General features: G+C 48.5%; 1 long non-coding RNA gene across 3 annotated transcripts; it reads right to left on the bottom strand.

Annotated features, from left to right (window-relative positions):
- Window positions 1-835: 835 nt before the first annotated feature.
- Window positions 836-11125, bottom strand: LOC120396787. Of its 3 annotated transcripts, none has more exons than XR_005593385.1 (3): window positions 10960-11125; window positions 9472-9537; window positions 836-956 (listed from the first exon to the last, which is right to left on the bottom strand). It is a non-coding gene; the product is annotated as an uncharacterized LOC120396787 (long non-coding RNA). The 3 variants fall into 3 exon arrangements; XR_005593386.1 differs by lacking the exon at window positions 836-956 and adding an exon at window positions 1664-1895; XR_005593387.1 differs by lacking the exon at window positions 836-956 and adding an exon at window positions 5691-5823.
- Window positions 11126-11470: the final 345 nt, after the last annotated feature.

The following is an 11470-nucleotide window of genomic DNA, read 5'->3' as shown; positions in this document are numbered from 1 at the left end:
AATTTATTCAAAAGAAACTCTGGAGTGACTGGTAGAGAAAATAAAGATGATGAGGGAGGAGGAAGAGATGGGGGCCTGACTCTGAGATGGTGAGCACCTCCTGGGAGAGGCGGAATGTCCTCAGCACCCATTCAAGCGAGTGGGAATTGAAGTTTCTCAGATCAGAACTGGAGCCAGGGACATTAGGATTCACGACCAACTGCTAGAGGTGGACAGAAGAGAGATGCCTGAGGTGGAGAGAGAGGTGAAGTAGCAGCAGGTGGATTAGAGGAGGAAAGAAAGGAAACTATATATTCTGGACCAGCCGGACCCAGATAATAAATCAGTATTAAGATGCACCACACTGTATCAGATGCCAGTGACATAGCTGTTTAAGGGAATGTAGCCGCAGCATGATAAAATAAACCAATTTTTCTTAGGCCTATTTTAAGAACTTGCCAAAAATATTCTGAAGAAATTTCTGCAAGTTCTTAACCTCTGTAATCTTTGTGTGAGTCCAATAATGCTACTGTGCATTGCTACAGCACCCTCCATCTCTATTGAAAACCACCAATATTAATGAACTTAGCATCAGAGCACATGAGAGAGGTAGGTCATTATCATTAAACCCTGCTTTTAGAGGGAGCAGTGGCAGAAATGGAGGCAGAGAGAGATTCAGGAGATATTTTTCCAACTTGAATGTCTAAAGTTAAGCATCTAAATCAGTGGCTTGATTTTTCCCCATCCCACCCCTGCGGTGTGAAGCGGCTGCAATTTCAACTGAAGTCAGTGGGAGCTGACCACTTAGTACCTCTGAAAAATCAGGCCACTTCACATGAGCAAAGGCAGCAAGTGTTCTAGAACAGTGTTTCCTCAACCTCTTTGATGCCAGGGACCGACTTCCCACCTTCCTCGGCTGTGTCAGGGAGATCTCAGGGGCTGGTGCCGGTCCACAGACTGGTAGTTGAGAAACTTTTCTAGAAGATAAATGGGCACTTTTCTTCAAAACAATGACCATGACTATAGCTAAGCAGGTATCAGAGGCTATGTCTACGCTATCACTTACACCAGTTTAATTTATGTTGTTCAGGGGTGTGAATAAGGCACCCCCGATCAACTTGAGTTACACTGATCTAAGTGCTAGTGTGGACACAAGAACATAAAGAACGGCCATACTGGGTCAGACCGAAGGTCCATTTAGCCCAGTATCCTGTCTTCCGACAGTGACCAATGCCAGGTGCCCCAGAGAGAATGAACAGAACAGGTAATCATCAAGTGATCCATCCCCTGTTGCCCATTCCCAGCTTTTGACAAACTGTGGGTAGGGACACCATCCCTGCACATCCTTCCAGTAGCCATTGATGGACCTGTCCTCCATGAACTTCTCCCACCATAGATGGACCTATCCTCCATGAACTTCTCCCACCAACATAGCTGCCGCCACTCATTGGAGGTGGATTAATTAAATCGACCATAAGCTCTCTAGTGTAGCCAGAGCCGGAGTGTCTCTGCCAGCAGCACCTGTGCTACCTGTTCTGTGCTTTGGTTTTATGCAAGTCCAATTTTAGATCATTTGAAGGAGAGGGAGGAAACTCTTTTTGGCGTGTATACCACATGCTGCTTGAAATTATTATCAGAAGCAATGTTAAGGCTGGGCTAAAAACATCCCACATTGTATATCACCAGTACAACTCATCCATCATGCTCAGAAATAAACACAGCGCTTGGCAAATGGAAAGCACGCAGCAATAGAGATCTCAACTGCTGTGATAAATCCATCGCTGTCTAAAAACGGTTACTTGTTAAATCACATGCTGTAGTTTTGTCCTTCGAATCTTATATGTACTCTCAGTTGTATTCAGTTTGATAGGCTGGGTATAGACTCAAGGTTATGGTTTTGCCATAGGTACCAGCAACTGTAAGGAAACAGAGTCATAGGGTGAAAATGTGGCCTCACTGAAATTGATAGGGATTTTGTCATTGATATCAGTGTGGCCAGGATTTCACCCACTGATTTTAAGGCCAGAAGAGGGACCATTATGATCACATAAAATTTCACCCAGTGATTCCTGAATCTCACCCAGTAAGATGTGGTTGAACCCAGAGCGTTTTTTTTAGAAAGACATCCAGTATTGATTTGAAGACCACCATCACATTTGTCAGTAATCAGTTCCAATACTGAACGGAGCTATTGGAACATGCATTTTATTTCTTGTTTGAACATTGTTAACTTCAACTCCCAGCCATTAGGTTTCATTATACCTTGTCCCAGCCATTGGATGTTTTACAAATTACATTTTGAGATCTATCAGTTATCCAGTTTTTAATCCATTTCATTATGCCAAGTTAAAAAAAACTAGAACGAGATACAATTATCAAAATGTCTTGCGGTACCAAGTCAGTTACCAATTGCAGGGCCAAGAAACCAGTATCCCTGTTTTTGATCTCACTAACAGTGTGAATCAGAAGTAATTTTCTTCAAGTCAAATGGTTTACATCAGTGTAAAACCAGTGTAAATGGGATTGGAATCAAGCTCAATGACGTTAGCTGAGGGTAGAATTTCATTCTGATACAATTGTGTCAATGATGCACATGTCAGAATGGATCCCAGCTTGACTCTGATTCTGTGCTAATTTAAAAGATGGGCAGTCTTAAACCAAACAACTTTAGATTTGTAATGTAAGAAAATGTGTTATAGCAACTATGGAGATGGAGACTTCCAATGCCATTTCTACAGTGCCACTTTTCAGAATATTCCAACACTTTTGGTTAAAAAAAAAATCAGGCCAAATTCCACACTTGCTTCCTCTCCTTACAATCTCATTGATTTCATGTGCAGTATATTATAGCTATCACATGCTGTATTGTGCAGGGCATGCCTGCTGCATGAGCTACAGAGTGGCTGGCTGATCAACAGAAAGTGTTTGGTTCAGCACTGCTACACTCAGCATATATGATGCAAGGATTCCCTGCTATCCACCAGCCATCACTCACCATCCTAACTATCCATCTAATGATTGCCCTAAAACAGGCTCCATTAACAGTGAGGGGCCTGAGTCACAAAGTTCAGATCCAATTAGCTCAGTGACTGTTTCTTTTCATACCGTAGTTCTGTCACCTCATTAGGACAGTAAGTAACACCATCTGTGTCACTCACCTAGCGGTTCAATCCAGACCAAAGAGGGGTAGTGTCACCGTCAGCCAGCCCTGTAGCTTTGGGTGCCTCACAATGCTTCACTGTTGTAGCTACCAACCCGGGCTGCTCACAATCAGCCTACCAGCATGCTGGTCAGACCCCAAGTGTCTGAGTGCTAGACACCCTGGTTCAGCAACTCTGACACCAGCAGCCTGTCTACAGTCCCACAGTGACTTTTACCACCTTAGTTACTACTTGCAGTCCCAACATACTCCCAGTCCTGAATTTTCCCCGAACTGAGTCCTCTGTAATATCCGGCCCTCTCCTGGACAGTTCAGAGAAATACGATTCACTTGTTCCTTTAGAGACACAAAAACACTTTGCAGCTTATTAATGTAACTGAGGTGAATACACACTTCCCTTTAAACCCAGCACTGAGTTGGTTTATGGTAAAAGTGAAATAAATGTATTAACAAATTACACATAAGGTTAAGTTAGTGGAAGTATGAGGAATTAAGATAGAGTCACAAGTAAAACAAAATATGCTTCTAAAAGTTTTTTTTTTTTAAACTTAATCTAGCAAGACACAGGCTTTCTTCAAGATTGACTGGTGAAAGAAACATTCATCTTCCCAGCCATGACTGACTTTCCCACAGTCAGGACTTTCCACAAGGGAAGCTGGCACCCTGTTCTTTCGTACCTAAGTAGGTTTCTCACCTATATTCAAACTTCAACCACCCGCCACCTCTTGGCTGAAGGGCCCATCAGGGCTGGTGCAAGGATATTTCACGCTCTAGGTGAAACTTCCACCTTGCACTCCCCTCTGGCCCAAGGATCCAGGGCCATCTCTAGCTATTTTGGTGCCCTATAAAGCTCCCCCATGGGGGGGCTGTGTGGGGCCCCAGGCCTCCACGGGCGAGAGGGGGGGCTGGCCCCAGGCCTCTGCAGGGGAGCTGTGTAGGGCCCTGTCCCAGGCCTCCACGGGGTGTGTGTGTGTGTGACCCAAGACCTCCGGGGGGGCAGGTGGGAGGGGGACAGGCTACTTCCTGCGGGAAGTGGAGTGACCCGGCCCCAGCCTGCTCAGCTCCCCTGGCTCCCAGCCGCACTGCTGGCGAGTGCTGGGGGGCGGTTCCCCCCTCCTCCCAAGCCTGGGAGCCAGGGGAGCAGAGCAGGCTGGGGCTGGGGCTGTGGCCGGGTCACTCCACTTCCCGCAGGAAGTAGCCAGCTCCCACCCCGAGCTGAGCAGGCTGTGGCCAGGTCGCTGCACTTACCATGTGGTGAGTGCAGGGTCGGGCCTGGCTACAGTCTTCAGGTGAGTGGGGGCGGGGTGGGGGCGGAGTGGGGGAGGGGCTACGGTGGAGCGGGGGCGGGAAGAGGTGGGGTTGGGGCGGAGCAGGAGCAGGGGCAGGGGCAGGGGGAAGAGCTGGGGAGCCCCCCCTGCGGCAACGTCCAGCCCTGCGGCGCCCCCCCTGCAGCAGCTCCCTGCCCCCCCTCTACCCAGGCAGCCCCCCTGAGGCAGCTCCCCACCCCAGCTCACCTCCACTCCACCTTCTCCCCTGAGCACGCCGGTGCTGCTCCACTTCTCCCGCCTCCCAGGCTTGCCGCACCAATCAGCTTCTTGGCGCGGCAAGCCTGGGAAGGGAGGAGAATTAGAGCAGGGGCGGCATGCTCAGGGGAGAAGGCGGAGTGGAGGTGAGCTGGGGCGGGGAGCGGTTCCCGTGCCTGCCCCCCCTCGTTACTTGATGCGGGCAGCCCTCCCCGCTCCTCCCTGCCCCAGCTCACCTCCACTCCACCGCCTCCCCTGAGCGCGCTTTTCGGCGCCCCCAGCTACTTGGTACCCTAGGCAGCCGCCTAGTTCGCCTAGTGGTTGCACCTGCCCTGGGACCCATCTTTCTCAGCTTGCAAGAGTCTGTCTAAGGATGGATGCCAGGATGATTTCTGCCCTTGCTTGTATCTTCCAAAGTTCAATGAACTTGCTTCAGGAGGCGGGAAGCCCCACTGTGTGCTCAGCTTGCTGTCTCCACCAGAAAGCCCTATTGCCTCCCTCTGCAGGCTTCTCATCTTCCTGTATGTAAATGGGGCTTGAATTGTTTTGAGTCTAGCATGCTTAAAAACATGCTTAATTAACAGAGACAACCCTAGTGTTGTGCCAGTAAGGCAGACACGATTTGGCCTGTTATGTACCAGTGGTGTATATTTCAGCAGGCCCCTTTCTGTATTGTTGTGTCCATTGTATGGTATGAATGCTGGGAACTGAAGTTTACGGGCACCTTACAGAGAAATGTACATTTCACAAGGAAAGAGCAATGCCTGCCACATTTTGAAAACAGATCTACTGTATCTCTGCTTTGTCGTGCAGAGCAGCCGTTGACAAAGGCAGATTGAAAGGTGACCAGCCGAGAATGGGCTTTCCGACAGATAAGAGTGCACTTGGCTCTAATTTGGTGGCTACATTATGTTATGTCGCTGTCTGGACAGTGCTGCAGACTGACGTAAGCTATTAGCACAGGGAAAACATTTTAAGTTAAAAAAATGGAATTTGAAAAGGAAAATGTGTTTTGGCAACTAGTTGGGTGGAATTTAATATTTACAGGAGCAGTAAATGGGCAAAGCACTGGGTTGGAAATCAGGAGAAAGCATCTCTGTTCCCAGCTCTGCCAGTCACCCGCTGACTTGGCCCAGTCACTTCCTCTGTGCCTCAGTTTCCCTGTTTGTAAAATAGGTAAATATTATATCTCCTTGGTCTATGGATCTATGGATGAAAGTTACTATATCCAAGGTTCGTATTACTAGGCACTGCACAGGTTCACACACCACCCCCCTTAGTTTTCATTCTAAAACAATGACTTACTCTACACATATGTTGAACCTCCGTTCAGCACAGTGTTTCTGAAGCAGGCATGCAGATAGCATCAGATCAGTCCCATTAACTCATCATTTAGGAAGTCATTGAAGTGAAAGGTCTGTTTAATCAACATGTGTGCATAAAATATTGCAGTGCAAAATGTCATCAGCATCTATCAGGGTTCTACACTGGGAATGTGACGGGTCTGACACCCCAGCACCCCCTTGTGGCAGGGGCGGGCTGGGGGCCTAGCGCCGTGCCACTCACTTGTCCTTCGGTCTGCCCCTGGCAGCCGGCGTATTACAGCCTAGCGGCCGGAGTCCATAGATGCCCCCTTCGGGGCGGGGCAGCACGGCCTAGCGGCCGGAGTCCATAGACGCCCCCTTCGGGGCGGGGTAGGGGGACTCGGGCCCGCCCTCTCCACCGAGCCCCGACCCAGGGCCCTGATTGTGGCAAGCTCTCCTTGCCACCCGCTCGGCGGGGATCCGCCCGCAACACGCCGAGCGGTACTGCAGCTTTAAGGCTGTCAGTCTCTACGATCCCCTGGGTCACTTCCTACCCTGTCTGGCCGGACGTCGGCGTTGTGGGAGCGGTTCCCCCGTAGGTCCCTCGCGGCAGGCGTCCCTCTCCGGGGTCTCCGGTACGGCCTCAGCTCGGCTGACGCCCCGGTCCAGGCTCACTGGCTCTCCTCCTGCAGGAGCTGACGGTCTGCATCCTTCTCCCCCAGTGGCCAGCCCAGACTGAGCAGACCTGCAGGCTTTTATACCGGTCTGCCAGTTGGAGCATGCCCAGCAGAACTTCCTGGGCGTGGCTTCCTCTGCTAGCAAAGAAGGGTTAACCCCTGCTGTACCAGTGCGGGGCTGTCCCGCCCCGTCACAGGGAACCACAGTTGTAATGCTGCATTGGGCAGTGCTGTCAAGTCAGTTTTGCTGGTAATGGTAACAAAAATATATATATAAAGTGGCAATCTTAATTAAGCTGTGTAGCTATTGCGCACCAAGGAACTCTATTTTAGTAAATAAAGACAGCTGGAGTCTACATATTTTACCCTTTATTTTCCCGCTGCTTTAGGATGGGCAAGGCATACTCAGGCTTCGGGGTGTATTTGCTGTTTCATCTGCTAGAAGGACTGTTGATTTAATTCACACGGCCATTACACTTGGAATGGTAGCAGAAAGGACACCAATCTTCAGTAGTAACCGATGTATCATGAAGATGGGTTAGGTAGGCCACATAGCAGCCAATAACCGTGTGACTGAGGGGCAAAATAATGTTACAATTAAAATAACTTTCCAGGCCAAATTCAACCCTGATGTAAGCAGTTCATGGATGGCAAGTCGCACCAGGGGTAAACTGAGGAGGAGACAGATGTGAATAACAAAACACTGTAACTTACGTGCACTTGGCTGTGCAAATGAGTTTCTCCTACACTACCATTTATATCACCTGCCCTAATCAGTATTTCTCCTGCTGTTGATGAGGGCAGCTCTGACATTTAGCCAAGGAGGTTGCGCTATTTACGCTGAAGTGTCAGTGATGACGTCAGCAGAAACAGGGGAAGCACAGAACCTTGAACTCAGACCTTGACAACAGCAAAGAGGAATGGATATGGATTCATCATTTTCTGCTACAATCTATACAATGGTAGTTTTTATCCTGCAGCCTTCCAGTCCTGGGTGGAGCTAGAAGGCGCTGTGCTGTCTTCTAGGTGGACAGTAAAACTGCAGCGCTAACTATTTCTGATTGTTAAAGATGCCACAGCTGCATGCACAAGTATTGGGGTGTTAATGTCGCTGTCCTGGTTACATTTCAGTGTGGACAATTACATCATGCCCACCCTATTTCCCCCGTATTGCTTTGACTGGACACAGAAGTTCTCGTCTCTTTTATGCTATCCGGTAGGCTTTACATGCACTGTTAAACAGCTGCGGGGATAGCTGCACTTAAGTAGGGTCTCAAGTACTTTCTTATAGACAGAGGGTCAACTTTTGCCCTCCGTTACATTGGTGTAAGCCTAGGATAATTTAGTGGAGTTACTCCAGATTTTCACTGGTATAAATGAGAGCAGGATCTGGCCCATAGTTCTAGTGCTTTGGGATGACATGCTAAATACATCCTTTGAGTTTCAGGTTCCAGCAAACCCCGAACCTCAAAGTGAAACAATCACAACTGCTGAGTATCATCTAGCTTCACCTCCAAACAGGCAAAGCTTTCGGTTTTCCAGGATTTCAGTGCAAAACTCTGAAATGGCTCACACTGACGCGGAATGTGTGTGGACTTCAGGAAACCTTTGGATCCACCCGAACCAAATTTTGAGTTCGTAGCAAGCTGAAATTCAGAGTTTCACGTGATATGGGGTTTAATAGTTAATATAGTACAGGTGTGTATATGGACCTTTCCTGCTGTCACTGAAGTTGAAAGAAAAACTCTCATTGACTTTAATAGGAGCAGGATCAAACCCTATGTAGTTAGATGCCACAAGATAGTTAAGATGCCCCTTAAATTGCTTTATCACAGGTTAAGAATACCAGGTTCTTATTCACTGCCTCAGACTCCTACTTAACTGCCTGGGCCTTTAAGAAAGAGAAAAGAGCACTAAACAGTGTGAAAGGAGGAAGCACTAGAGATGATTGTACTTTAGATCTATACAATTGGCTCCTTTGACATTTCACCTTCGTCTTTCTAACAGGAGAACTCCTGGTTTCACTCTCCCTCACTGATGAATATATTGAATGCTCTAAGTAAGCCATCACGCGCACTGGAGTCTATCCATAAGGGACATTACTTTAAATGCTTTCTCCATCATTTAAACAAAGAGGTCATTTAGATCCCATTGCACAGTGGCAGGGAATACCACCGTAATCTGCTGAATTGATTGCCTGTGAGCTAATGCTCTTTCTAATTGAAGTGGCTAGTGACTAACCAATGAATAACGGATGGCAGCCCTGGCTTGGCAGAGATGCTAGGGAGTGCATTCAAATATATTTGTCCATGGTATTTGTGGATATTTTCCATAGGGAACGAGGCGGTAGGTTGATGTTATGGCGTGGAGTGAGGGGGTGTATTTACTTCATTTATTTTAGCACCTTCTCTCACACAGTATCCGAAGGCACTGTAAAAACTATGGGCCTGCTCCTAGAAACTATTGCTCAAATGAGTAACCCTTGCTCATGTTAGTAGCCCCCTTAGGGTCTGAGATTACTTGCAAGATTAGACTCCATAGTGTGGGGAATTCGGGCTTTATTTAGATTGTAAGCCCCTTGGGGCAGGGACCATTTGTTCTCTGTTTGTGGTGTGCCTAGCACAGGCAGGTCTTGGTCTGTACAAACAAATAGTAATAATGAAGGGGTGTATGGCTGCTATTTAAATACCCACATATCCAAGAGCACCAATGGTCCGAGTCATGGACAAGAGGCCTTTCAGCTGAACTGCAGCCCCCTTTCAGGAAGGAGACAGCTGGTATTGTTTCTAACAAGGTAGCTAAAGTCAAAGTATCTTAGTTCGACTTACCTGGCCATCCTCAGGGCGGTGAGTCAACTGCCGCGGCTCCTCCGTCGACTCCGCTTACTCCTCCTGCTGAGGTGGAGTAAGGGCATCGATTAGCGAATTGATTTATCGCGTCCAGACGAGACGCGATAAATCAATCCCCGATACGTTGAACGCTACCCGCTGATCCGACGGGTAGTATAGACGTACCCTTAGTTAGGAGGTGTTTGAATGTAACATTTTATTTGAATGGATTGTATGGCATTTAAGTACATGTTATATGTATATGATTTGGGTGGAGTTTTAGTAAAGATATTTTAAAAAGGGATAATTTAAAAACAAAAAATCAGATCTATTCCTGGAATGGAGGAATAACCATAGGCATGGAGTCGGATGCCCCACGTCTAGGAAGGAAAGCAGAATAGCATTGTCACTCACCAACAGGCTAGACCCCAAGCCCCCCTTCTCTAGCTGCAGGGATGCTGCCCACTCAGTTCCCCACTCCGAAAAGGGAGTCCAGCTGGTGACTTCAGGTCTCAGATGTATCTCACAGTCCTTTATACCCCACAGCTGGGCACTTTGCCCTAAAGCTCCGCTGAGGCTAATGCAAAGGTTCTATTTAGGCTCTTGCTTAGGTGACCGAACAGGAGCACCGTGCGAAAGGAGGAGAGTACATATGTGGGGGGCTGGAAGCATGGTGGGATTATGGAGCAGGGATCCAAAGGTGGGATTGGATGTCCTCTCACTGTTGGAAGCACCCAATCTACTTGCGCTGGTCCCACTGGCTTAACTACTTGGACATTTTCCTTTTCATTCGTTAACATGTGGCGTGGGAGAGATTAATCTGGGTCTTCCCCTCCTGGCTGTACAGCCACAAGACTCTCATTCACAGGCCGCCTGCATTCCTCATTCAAAAAGGCTGCTCAGTCAGCAAGTGTCCTTCCAGCCTCCTACATACCCACACTGCAGCAAGAGTCAAGCTGGCAGCACCCCACACCTGCCTTTCTGGAGCACGAGTTCTCTGCTGCTCCTCCAGCCAGCCAGGGTCAGTAACCAAGGCTCACTGAATGGGAACAGGCAGGAAACTGCCTGCTTCCAGGGCAGCTGGAGCAATTTGTATAGGGGGTGCTGAGAGCCATTGAACCAAACTGTACACCCCTGTGTATGATGTCAGGGGGTGCAGCTGCACCCCAACACCCACACTCCAGCACCCATGCCTTTCAATTTCACTGGCCAGGAAAGTCAATTAGAACTAAACTGAATCACCTGCTCCTAATTATATATTTGGGGAGTGGGAGGCAGAAAGCTTAGTACCATAGCAAAGTGGATCCTTAATTTTGCTAAGCCTTGGCAAACATCTCACAATGGCCTGGGAATTTCTGGAACATTCCATGGATTGAGTTCCTCAGATGCTGCTCAGATGGACATGATAATGCCAGAAGGGACCATTGCGATCATCTGTCAGGATCCCAACAAGGGCAGTCAGGATCAAGGTTCAGAGCAGAGGCAAACCTGAGGCTGGGAGTAGTGGAGGAGTTCATAGTCAGGTTGCAGGCCAGGGTCGATACCAAGGGTCAGAGTCCATGTCAGGTTTCATGGTCCAGGAGGCAAAGTCCAAGTCAAGCCAGGGACAAAGCCAGGAGTTCAGGAGCAGAAATGGTCATGGCAGCTACAGAAGACCCACGCTTGTTGCCTGGACACTTCCTAGAACACCTGTTGGGTTCATATAGGGCCTGGGGCCAATCAGGAGCCATGAGGCTGCTGCCTGTCAGACCTTTTGAGGCGGGACTTCCCATGGTCTGTATCCACAGCGGGTCCCAGGGCCATTGAGCTGACACTGGTTACAGCTGCTGCTGGGTGGCAGCATGAAGGCTGGGGTTCTAGACCTGAGTCTAGTCCATCCTCTAGTCTGACCTCCTGTACAATGCAGGCTATGTTAGAACCAGAGCAGATCTCTTAGAAACACATCTAATCTTGATTTTAAAATTGCCAGTGCTGGAGACCCCACCCCAACCCAGGGCCA

This window comes from Mauremys reevesii, linkage group 2 (assembly GCF_016161935.1).
Source record: "Mauremys reevesii isolate NIE-2019 linkage group 2, ASM1616193v1, whole genome shotgun sequence".
Lineage (NCBI taxonomy): Eukaryota > Metazoa > Chordata > Testudines > Geoemydidae > Mauremys > Mauremys reevesii.
This window is presented reverse-complemented; position numbering and strand designations above follow the sequence as displayed.